The 12,660-nt window shown below is 42.1% G+C and overlaps 1 pseudogene; it reads right to left on the bottom strand.

The window, feature by feature from the left end:
* Positions 1 to 1,325: 1,325 nt before the first annotated feature.
* Positions 1,326 to 12,660, bottom strand: part of LOC123587497 — a 36,132-nt pseudogene continuing 24,797 nt past the window's right edge.

Here is a 12,660-nt window from a genome sequence, read left to right as displayed (position 1 = left end):
ATGAGACTCTGCAGGTACAACCCTCACGGGAAAGCCTTGAAACACACAGGGATATAACCCACAGGGCAGGCAAACCCACTGCCTGACCACGTGCTACACTATCTGTCCCAGAGGCTACTCCTGTCCCAGGTGTCTGCAGGTTGTTCCAGAACACAGGTTGTTCCTTAAGAACACAGCCTGCATCCCAAGAGACCAGAGTCCTGGATGGCTTTGTTCAAGGACGTGTGATTGCAGCACAGTGGGAACAAGTTTGGGTCATCCAGGAAACCCTCCCGAGTTCAAAGAGAAGGCTTATACTGTGGGCTGAGGAAAGAATTTTACCAAAGTTCCCATGGCAATTTGGCTGCTGTCATGTCTCCAATATAGAAACACTCCCGCAGTGAACAGAAATTTCCAGATTTTTCTATTTCTGTTAAATTGGGTATCCAGAGATAGAAGCTAAAGGCATCTAGGAATTTTATAGTTTTATTAGCCATTACAGAACCTCACTACTGGCTCTTTCCTCCTAGTGCTGAGAAATAGTGGGGACTGTTGGTAATGGTGCTGATGAGAATGAGGCAATAATAAGTCACTTCTAGGACAAAGGTCACACACAGAGACGCATCTTTTCCATGGAGGCTCAGTGATGAGTGTGATACAGGACTCCTGTGACCCACAGCCTGTCTCTGCTCGTGGCTTTGCCCCAAGAACTCTGCTAATTGATAACAGGTTGCAACCTTTCATTTCCTTCTCACTCACCTTCTAAAAGCACCTTTGGCCTCTCCCTCACCTCGCTGATGCTCATTTGTTCTGATGATAGATCTCCCTTCCACTCTCAGGGGCTAGCCTGGCTCTGTTAGCTACAACTCCTCCATTTCCTGCCCAGATGCCCTTTCCTGAATAACCCCATTCATCCCACGCATGGGAGAAATTGGCTGATCTCTAAGCACTGATTAATGCAACCGCCAGTGCTGGTTTCTTTCCAACAAAGTAACCTATTTTCTTCCCAACAGACCAGCCCATGAGCTCTGAAGGGTGTGTGTGTGTGTGCGCACGCATATGTGTGTGTGTGTTTTAACACAGCAACAGAAAGCCAAGAATTTCTCATCTAATTACCTGTTTGGTAACTACTTGTTTCAACTTCTTCCCTTTCTTCCTTTGTTTTCAAATTCCCCAAATCCATTTACTAATTCCCATTATGATGACAGCTGGCATCATTAATACGTTAGCAAAATCACTTAAAATTAGCCAAATATCTGAGATAGCTACATGTACAAAAGATACAAATTAAAACCATTTAAAATGTAATGCATACCATAATTTGTACTTGGCCTTGTAAATAACTTCTGTATTTAGACATGATTATAAACTTAAAACCTTAGAAAAGCTGGACACCGTATACAATGAGTTATTTACATCGTAGAAAACAAAGGCAGTCTTCACTGCTACACATTTAGTGTCTCTGGTGGCTCAAGAAGAGAAACACCAGGATACTTTGAACTTCTGTTCTTTCCTCTTATGGACTGTTGTGCATGCTGTGGTCCTCTGAGGTAGATCTGGTGAAGGTCCACGAGACAGGGATGGAGACCTTCCAGGGTATATATCTTTAGTCTTTGGAACTAAAGTTTCAGGCCAGCTTTGTCTTGTGACTGTAGAGTGCTAAATGAAAGCCCCCTCCAGCAATCACTGATGGCAAATACTTTAGGTGTGGGTCAGCATCCATCAAAGTTAATTCTCCCAAAAACATCGCCAAACTTTCAACTTTGTGGTTGGCAGACTGCTGGTGCAGAAAGCATCAGGTAAGAAAACGTCTTGGTGTAGCTAGGTCAAAAGCAAAGTACCTTCATAACTAGGTGCTCCGTCCTCAGGGCTGGTTTCTTGGTGTAGGTATCACCTGTGATGTGCACAGACTCTATTTCTGGGATGCATTTCTTCAAACTTGGAGGCTAACAGCACAGCAGCGGTACCACCGAGAGCTGAAATTTTCCTGCCAACGCCGAGCCGACATGGGCAAAAGGAACCCAGCAATGTAGTTTACAGACAAATGCGGGGTCTCATTCTTCTCCTACTTTGATGGACCAGTCCACAAGCATAGCCCTCCTACTGTTAGTGACGTCTGGCTGTTTCTTCATGTAGCCCACTTCAGGCTTACATTTAACCTCCACTTCCCTAAGGTATGTGTGAATGTCCTCACGGCTGCCTGTCACTTCAGGAACACCCACTGGCTTTCGTCTTCTAGTGCAACTTGCCCATAGTATGTGGTGACTCAGAACTACCATCCGCTGGATAATGAAGGGGTACCAGCAGTTTTCTTGGCCCTGATAAAGTAATAGCTGAGCTAAAAGCCAGGACATTTTCATGTTCTGTTTGGTTTCTAGATGGAGGTGGCCTCTTTTGTGTCTCTTCTTCTGCTTCATCCACGTGAATGGTAAGGGCAGGCTGTTGACTGTTGGCTTTCCAGGGAGGAACAGGTGCATGCTCATCATTTAGAGGAAGATCCTTAAGAGGTGCAACCCATCCTGTCTTGGGCTCTACGGTGGTGCTGGGAGGCGTGGGTTCCCGGCCTGGGCCGGAGGCTGCTGAGCGGGCTCCGCCTTCTCCGGGTTGATGTTCTCCTGATCCCCTTGAAGCACCCAGCCACCCTCGCAGGCTGCAGGCCTGGGTGTGGAGCTACCCGATGTCACTGCTCCCGGGGCCGTGGCGAGGTCAACCTGCAGAGCCAGGTTGAATTTCTCCCTCTTACTGGGGTAAATTCAGGGTGTAATCAATTAAGAAAAGTTATCTCATTTCTTTATCAAGAGAAAAGATAAATCTTATGGCCCAAACGGACTTGTGGGTGTAGTTAATTCCTGAAGAGATCCCAGCTTCTGAAAATATGGGAAAGTCCCTCTTTCCATTGGTGCACATGAGGATGGGTCACAGTGATGGTCACAAACTCGGGAAGACTACAGACTGAGACGCGGACGCATCAAAATGTTGTGTACTACAAACCTCCGTTGGTAGATCCGTATTTTGGTATATACTGATTTCCTAGCAATTTTCAGACACCGTGTTAGTTGCTGTTGAGAAATTTAAAAAATTGCCTCATTGTTATGACCTCACAATCTATGGTGGCCTCGCAATCTATGGTGGAGAAGAAAAACATCAACAAAGAGCTCCAGTTGATGGTAGAATGACATAAACGCCTTAAAAACACCAAATAAAAAGAGCTGGGACTTTACAGTTAGGGAAAGAGTCAATGAGCAAATGGGGAGACCAAGGATGATCTCGTAAAGGAAGTTGGGCTTTGCAAGACTTTGGGGTTGAATATGAATTAAACAGGCAGAGAGACCTCTGTACCTGCTTTATTTACTTTCACGGCATGAATCAGGAGGAGACATGATGTTGTACATCCGCTTGTGTCTCCCCACCCCAGTAGAATGTGAGGTCCATGAAGGCAGTCGATTCTGTTATGTACACTATCCCAGCACCAAAGCAGTGCCTGCCACATAACAGGCGCATGATGAATACTTGTGAATAAAGAAAGAAATGGTTGAAGAGTCACAGCATTCCAGGTAGAAGAAATAATATAAGCAAAGGAAGATTGGGATAGAAAACTCATTTATTGGCCGTCTGCTCAGTGTTAGGAATCATATGCTTTCAATATATTCTGCTAAAGTGAGAGCAGGCAAATTTTTTCTGCAAAGGGCAGGAGACTAAATATTACAGACTTTGAGGACCGTCCAGCCTCTGTTACAACTACTCTGTTCTGCCGCCATAGCGTGAAAACAGCCATAGATAATATGTGAAGAAATAAGTATTGCTCTGTTCCAGTAAAACTTTACCAGAACAGGCATGGGGCTGAATTTGACCCACAGGCTATTGTTGACTGGTACCTAACCTTTATCAATCAAAGGCAAAGAAATTATTGCACTATATATGATTGATTAGTTCATGCAAACGTGTAAGAAAGAGATATATTATCAATATTTGTATCATGAATTGATTACCGGGCTGCACATATTGTAGACGCCAGGCTGGCCAAAGAAATAAAGTTTATACTCAGTCACATGAATTTTCCTATGTTGAAAACTTGTCTCAGTTCCCTCCAGAGAATTTTGAACAGTTACCAAATATGATGAGCAAATTTCTGAATGCGCAGCAGAAACACTGGAGCAAATGTCCCCAGGAGAACTTCCTTTCATGATTCAAATTCAAATTTTTACTTGAACTACCTAGATGACTCAGCACTTTTCTCATCAAGGGCAAATTTTTGTAGGATAAAATATTCAGCTCTTTTGTAGTGATTTCACATAGGAATCCCAGCAATTAGTATATACCATAATCACATTGAGATGAAGAGAACAACAAAATAGTGCTCAGCAGGACTTATATAATAAGTCTTATGTAAGGATTTATAGTATAAGCAGGACTTCTAGCGCAACCCAGAATGTAGCTATGTCTCAGGAGACAGCCCGTTATTGACTCACACAAGTTAAAAGGAAAGTTCACACAGGCACAGCCTGGGTTGAAACAAGTAGGCAGAGAAATTCAGGCTGTCAAGAAGTGGAGGCCAAAGGAATTAGCTGAGGCATAAAGAGTCAGGCAAGTCTCAAAGGTGTGGGCAGCTCGGGGTAAAATCTAAAAACTTTGGCCAAGCCTGGAAGATTCAGACATCTAGATGCTGGCTCAGAGGAGTCAGAAAGGCAGCTGAAGGGAAGAGAGGGGTAACGCTGAGTACTACCCCTGTGGGGCACATACAAGAATATGTTTTCTAGTGAAGGATTACTAGACCTTCTAATTCATACAGCTGTTCTGTCCATGAAACTTTCTTCATTTTATGGTCAGCGAATGTTGATGAGGAAGACTTTCAAAAGGCACAGATTCTCTGCCCAACTTCTGGTTAAACACATCAAATATATCAAGTGGAATCAAAGGTAAATTTCCCATTACCTTTATCAGTCCCCATTTCTACACCTCTTATGAATAAGAGATGGATGTAAATAAAGAAACAAACAAGCAAATAAACAAATACATAGAAGTTATTCAGCAGACCCATCTCCCCATGTATCTGAGCATACAAATATATTTACCTTTCCCAGCCTTCCTGACAGTTCTACAACTGAACTCTCGTCAATGGTCTGGGAATAAGAACTAACATAATGTTTCCTCCAATCCTGGACAATCGAAAATATTCAAACATAATCTTGCATCTTCTTTCCTCTTCTACCGGGCTGGAGCAGAAAAGGCTCCCAGGGCAGACTGAGATTCATGCGTATAACATGGCACAGATTCACGACTGACAAAACTGGGTTTCGGAGTCACTGCGTGGAGGAGAGCCAGCAATCCAGGAGAACCATCATTGTACTGTGACATCACTTTTCAGCCTCTGATACAGGGGGGCACATCTACTCCAGCAGTTAACATCACCTTAACTGATGTTCCATAGGAGAGCACACTTCGGTACTGGAAATTTTTGCAAATATTGCCTGACCTCACAGAGCCAGGGAGGGGAGTGGGAGATAGAGGGGTGCAGTTATAGAATGAGTAAGTCACAGGAATAAAAAAGGCACAGCATGAGGAATATAGCCAGTGATATTGTAACGGTGTTGTATGGGGAGAGATGGTAGCTATGCTTGTGGTGAGCATAAGGTATAAACTTGTCGAGTCACTATGTTATACGCTTGAAACCACTGTAACATGGTGTGTGACCTATATTCAAAATTTGTATAAAAAATCAGTACCAAAAAAAAAGAAGAAATAAATGAAATTAGGTTAACATGACATTTTCCTCATTTAAGCAAAGTTCAGTCATATCTCTGATGCGTATGGAAAAGAATGAAGTAAAACACGACAGTCCTTGGGAACTGGGACAGGATTGGGAGATCTAGACTAATGTTGGTTCCTGGAGACCGTTGGAAAAATGATGAAAATAAGGAACTTCCAAAGACGGCCACACAGTGGAATGCCTCTGAGGACCATCGGCAGACACCACAGAACATTTGCCTTTTCCTCTTTTTTTTTTTTTTTGTCTTAAAGTTTTGTCATTTTTTTTCTTTTTTCTCTATACTCTCTCAGCTATCGTAGTACTTCCTATCTAACTCATGAATATATAATGTCTTATTTATTTCACACATGTGACTCCTACCAAATTTGCAATTCCTCAGGGCAGATGTCAAGTCTTTAACATTTTTCCTTTTGTTCCTAAGAGGCCGAGAACTGAGTCTATCCCACTTCTCAATTCGAGATCCACAGTCAGCACTGATCTGTGACAAGGTGCTGGTCTGGTTTGTTTGTTGTTTTTCTCCTTTATCCCTCACCACCAGTCTCCATCTGCCTTCCTCCGACATAGGCACTTGCTTTAGTCTATTTAATGCACGTATATCTACTATCACTTAGACATGTGTTCCGCTTGGAAAACAGGTAGCACTGAATACGATGCATGTTATATCCGTAAATGGTATTTCACTATCTATCTTATTCTGTACCTTATTTTTGTATTCACTCCTTTGTTTTGGAGATCTCTCTATGTTGCCATATGCAAATCTAGCTCATTTCTTCTGACTCATGCATAGTATTCTCCAGCATGATAATTGATTTTGAATCCGTCAGCATGTTGCAACAGTGAATATAATTTAAGAACATGATGAGAAAGTTCCTAGTTGGCCACCAATTGTCTGGATTAGTCTGGGATTTTATTAAATTTGCCTCCTTGGTTAATGACCTGGAGTCAGAATTGGCAGTGTGCTCATTTCATTCGTAAACGATAATAGCTTTGGAGGTAAGAGAAGGGCAGGATGATACCACACCACCCCTGCACACTCCCTGCCTGCTGTCTCTATCATAATGACCTCCGCCTTAATCTGATTATAAATTTGTAAGGAATTACCCACAGTAGCTTCCTGTTTGGTACAGCTTCTAGAGAACCATGGCATTTTGGAGCAGTTTTTAGAAAGAGAGAAGCTACTCACTGAGGTTTTCATTTCTTGATTTAACTATCAAGAATACCATGTGTATCTCCCCTCTGCCCTTCACCCTAATCCCTCCCTCCTTCATTCAAGAGATCAGCAGTTATGATCTCCTGAAACATAAAGCCCTAGTTTGGTGTTTCTTAAGGTAAATAGTATAGAGTCACATGAGTATCAGAATGCCTTAGGCATTTGCTAAAAATAAAGATTCCAGTCCTTCCTAGCTGAATCAGAGTCTCTGGGGGTACTTTCAATAAGCGATCACAATGCACTTTAAGGCTTGAAACTCTCTGCCATAATCCTTGACCATCTAACTCAAAAATTAACAATAGTTAGTGTGCCCAGATAGTAATAGACTTTATGGTTATAGAACAGTGAAATGGAGGCTGCTTACCTACCTTTACCTGCCAGGGCACCTGTTCTTGACATTTATAGCCAAAAGGGTCTACTTTGTCCAAGTTTTCATATAAACAATATCCAAAGAGGGTTATTTCACTTGGACTTTTATAAAGATGACAGAGTCACTCAAGATATTCTATGTAGAAAACCATATTCCATTTTCTGTACATGCTTATAGCTGACTGAGTTTGGAACATACTGACTGAGTTTTCTAATTGAAAAAAAAAAAAAAATGGTGACCACTTTCTAAAAAGACTACAGCTCATCCAGTCTGCATTCTCGTCTCCTAGGACAGAGATGCTCTCTCTACTGCTAAAATCGTGTATACTCATCCTTTTGCATATTTTTGCTAACATTTACTCAAGAAACTCCACCTATGTCTGAGTCCTCTCTTACTACACCTGGAGGGGTTGCAGGCAGAGATGCTTCCTACTGACAGTGTAACAGGGATGGGAGCCCTCATTGCCCAGAAGATGAAGAGCCCTGCCACCAGCACTTCTCATGCGACATCCTTAAACACAACCCTAATGACAGTGAGGCTCACACCAGCTGGCGGGCATGAGGAAGGAGGGGCCTACACACCTCCACCTCCTGCTCCGAGGGGCAGCTGTGGTGGGAAGGCAGCAGTGTCACTGAAGCCTGGACATAGGACCTCCAGGTCCAGGCCCCATGGAAAGCTCTAGCACCCAGGTGTGTACCAAGTCACAAAGCACAGCCTGAGCACCCGGCTGCCTCTGGCTGCCACAAAGCATCTGGGCACCAAGGACACGATGACTCACAGTTCAGTGAAGTCATTTTGAAATACTTTGCTGCACTTCCCTTCATCAAATCGAGGCCCAGACAGGCATTATTTTTTTGGATGACAGTCACTTCAAACAAAAGCTTATAATCACCGTTTCTGATTACCAACAAATTACTTGGAAATTATTAGAACGATGTGATGAGCCATTTGCACCTCATTTTAAGTCACTCAATAAGCAATATTATAATATGCTCATTTTATCCATGTATCACACATAACATATGCAATATATTACTTTCTGTTAGATACGTTGAGTTTCAACTTTGGGTGCACACATATAAAAGTGGTGGAAAATTAGTATTTAATTTCTTTAGGCTCAGTTTTATAGAAGAGAAACCTGACTAGATTATACAGCCAAGCTCCTATTTGGGTATGTAAAGATTCTTGGCCTGACCAATTAAATAAACTGGCTGGGCTTCTAACCACTTTTTCAGTCCAAAGGTAAAAAGAGTGGCACATCTCATTTCAGCTTGTAACTCTTAGGAAAGTGTCCTCAGGGCACCTGGTGGCTCAGTCAGTTAAGTATCTGACTCTTGATTTCAGCTCAGGTCGTGATCTCATGGTTCATGAGTTTGAGCCCTGCATCGGGCTCTGTGCTGACAGCATGGAGCCTGCTTGGGATTCTCTCTCTCCTTCTCTCTGGCTCTCCCCCGCTCATGCTCGCTCTCCCTCTCTCTCTAAAATAAATAAGTTAACTTAATTTTTTTTAACAAAAAAAAAAAAAAAAAAAAAAAAAAGGAAAGTGTCTCTCCATTCATTAAGACCTCACATGGTCCTTAGTCTCTCGGCCATCCTAACAAATGTTTGAAGATACCCAAAGATTTATCTGAGATCCCAGTTACCAAGAGAATCTAGATGAACTGCCTTGACAACTAAGGGCTTTCACGGTCAGGCTCAAAGACTGCTCATCACTCAACAATCCATCAGCATACAGCTTCATTCTGTTCTAATGCAACTCTTCTACTCACAGGCTCCAAAAATGTGCTTCCATACCATATGCTGTGCTGCCTCTTTCCTTTGTCATCTCACATACCAATTTCTCTATCTGGTTCCAAACCAGATTACCTTCCCCATCCCTTTCAGCTTTTCCAAATCCTGCCCATTCTTTGGGATCCAAAAAGTGTCCTGGCTGTGTATGTATGATCTTCCCTCGGGTCCAGTTTTCCACAATCATGGCTCCATCTGAGTTCTTAGAGCATGTGCCATATGCTCATTTCACATCTATCATTCACCATTGTGATGTCTCATATCTGTCCTGTGTATCTATTTCCCTCTTCCATTGCTCTTAACTTTCCAGATGCATTGTGCCTTCCGTGACCATGTAGATGGTAAGCTCCTGAGAACGGGACTGTTCCTCATTATTTTTGGAGTCGACAGCAGCCCTGGGTTCAGGGCCCTGCACACAGAGGCAGCTCATCAAAATCCTCTTTATTTCTCTTGAAAGGCTTCCTGCGGCTTCAGGTGCTGTCTTTGTCAGGAGGCTTTCAGGTTTGAATGAGTTGCCTGTCTTTGCCATCCGAACCTTCACATAGTGCTTAGCCTTCTCTCCTGGCAAGTACCTTTCTTGTCATTCATGCCTTTTTTTAGTAGAAAAGATGTGAGCGACATCACTTAAAACATAAATTTAATATAGGCTTTTGGAGACAGGGAAAAATAGTTATTCTTGGTTAAAATACACTTTGAAAATGATTATCTAGGGGTCAAAGATTCTGGATTGTAAACTCTGCTAGATATAGTGAGCATTTTGAAGATGAAAGGTACTCCCCAAAGTGATACCTTTTAATTCATGATTCTTTTTTGGACTGGCTCTCATAGGCAAGATACAAACTGTAGCAAAGGCACCTTAACTTTAAAAACAGAAGTTTAGCAAATCATTCTCAAGGATGTTCAGACTCACCGGTACAGTTCAGGGATTCATGACGGCTTTAATCTGGTTTAGGACACACATGTAGCTTTATCTGGAACACAAGTTTCTCATTCAAATGTCTCCTAATGTAAAGAGACTCAGAACAGAATAGTTGGGAAGCAGTGGTTTCTCTGTGTGACCCACTGAGGATTGATATAAGGGAAGGGAAGATTTGCTTCATTAAAATCTAGGTCCTTGGTGTAATTTTGCAGAACATTATACCTCTCCCAACTGCCACAGTAAGAAACTAGCACAAATCAACCAGTTTTTTCCATTCAGTTCTGTTTTCATCACCTCTGTAGTAAATAACTAGTATTATCCCTTTCTCATGGGGCTCTTGAGTTAATCCCAGAAGAGATAAATATCATCAACAGCATCTGGGGAATTGGTTAATGCTTCACTTACTGAAGAACTCTGTTGTTTTTGAAATCACACTAGTTTGAGATACACTTTCCCTTGAATTACCATGTGTTTCCTTGAAAGTTTATCTCTCAGGAAAACTCCCCCAATGCCAATGTAAACTCTCTTCCAAGCTCCAAATTAAATCACATCTTAGTGCAATTCAGATGTCATAAAAGTAGATAAAACTAAAGCTGAGTGAATAAAGGACACAAGTTCTCCTTGGAGGGAAATACAATTTGATATATATTTTTAAGTCTGAGACTTCTGACACTCAGCTCTTATCATCTCTAAGATGTGCAGCCTAGAGATTTTCAAGAATTGAAAAAAGAAAAACCTTCAACAAATAAACAATAAAACACATTTTAAAGTCTTAACCAGTGACTTGAGGGTCTATGGGTATAACACTATCATATGCCTGCATGGCAAACCATTAACACTTAGTAGGTGAAAAATAACAGCCATTTTGTTTGCTCATGATTCTATGGGGTCAACAGTTCGAACTGGGATTGGAGGGGTGGTTCTTCTATTGTTCTCGGGGTCGCTCATGTACATGTAGGTGTCTGGAGGCTCAACCACAGCTGTTGGATCCATGTGGTTTCCCTCGCATGTCCAAGGTTTGGTGTGGCTGTCAGGGAGGGTCACCTAACCCTAAAAAGCTGGACAGGGCTTCTTCCCAGGGCAGCTGATTACTAAGGGGTGAGAACAGAAGCCTAGGTCCACACTTAGAACTTCACACCGTCCCTTCTGCTGCATTCTATCAATCGAAGCAGCCACAAGGCCAGTCCAAAGCCAAGGGTAGGGGAATAGTGCCCAGTCTTGACAGCAAAAACTACACAGGATCTGTTGCCCTTTTGAACCACCACATCATCTACTTTCCAAAACACAGAGTGGAGAGGACTGAATATTCTGACCTTAGCAGAGCTGGGTTGCTGTTTGTTTGTTTTTTCTTTTCTTCATGGGAAAGGAACACTTTTTTTTTTCAACGTTTTATTTATTTTTTGGGGGACAGAGAGAGACAGAGCATGAACGGGGGAGGGGCAGAGAGAGAGGGAGACACAGAATCGGAAACAGTCTCCAGGCTCCGAGCCATCAGCCCAGAGCCTGATGCGGGGCTCGAACTCACGGACCGCGAGATCGTGACCTGGCTGAAGTCGGACGCTTAACCGACTGCGCCACCCAGGCGCCCCGAAAGGAACACTTATTTTGTGACAATATCACAAAGACCACCTCGATACCACCAGAATTGAAAAGACTCAAGGTTAAGGGATACCCAACATGGAATCAGAACACAAATAATGAAAATCCATTATTCATGAACTAAAAAGTCTAATAGTATTAGATATATATACTATAAATATTCTTGCTTTTGTAAAATATTCATATCCAAGTCTCACCTCAGATGTACAGATGAAGGGCTCCTTGGATCAATGATTCTTATTTTATTTTTTTATATTTTTTATAATGGAAAGGTACCCCAAAGTAGAATAATATCATGAATTCCTATATATTCATCACTCACCTCCAGTAGTTAACAGCATTTTACCAATTTTCTTTTATCTTTCCGTCCTGCACACACTTTTTTCTTTACAGCATATTAAAGCAAGTTTCAAACAATACGGTATTTCACTTGATGTGTGTGTTCATTAAAGACTTCTCAGATGATTTACATGTGGGTGGCTAGGACAGAAACAGTCAGTGGTCACCATATCTTCCATGGGCTCCTCTACAATCTCAGTCTTTTTTATACTTTGGGTCTGGGCCATGTGTCTTGTTCTCATGAATAGCTATGGGAAGAAATACCTGGTGTCCTTCCAAGTTGAGGCATTAAGATCTAGGGACCTTCTCCATCAAAGCCCTCCTGTTTTGGTGAGCTGGGAATTCTGATACCCCAAGTGACATAGCTACAAGTGGAAGGAGGCTGCTATTTCAGAGCAGATTTGATGTGAGAAGTAAGCTTTTATTTTCTCAAACTACTAAAACAGGGGAGTTTCTCTTTTATCTCAGCCTATGCTGAAATAATAGGACACCTGGTTTATACAGCCATAAAAAAAGGAGGAGATCATGCTATTTGCAACAACGTCTTTGGACTTAGAGGTGTTATGCGGACTGAAATAAGTCAGACCGAGAAAGAAAAATATCGTATGATTCCACTCATAAGTGAAATCTAAAACAAACAAATACATGAATAAATAAATAAATAAATAAGCAGAATCAGACCTGTAGAT

The sequence above is a fragment of the Leopardus geoffroyi genome, chromosome D3, assembly GCF_018350155.1.
Source record: "Leopardus geoffroyi isolate Oge1 chromosome D3, O.geoffroyi_Oge1_pat1.0, whole genome shotgun sequence".
In the NCBI taxonomy this organism is placed as follows: Eukaryota; Metazoa; Chordata; class Mammalia; order Carnivora; family Felidae; genus Leopardus; species Leopardus geoffroyi.
Note: the sequence above shows the minus strand (reverse complement) of the source record. Positions and strands in the feature narration are given on the sequence as shown.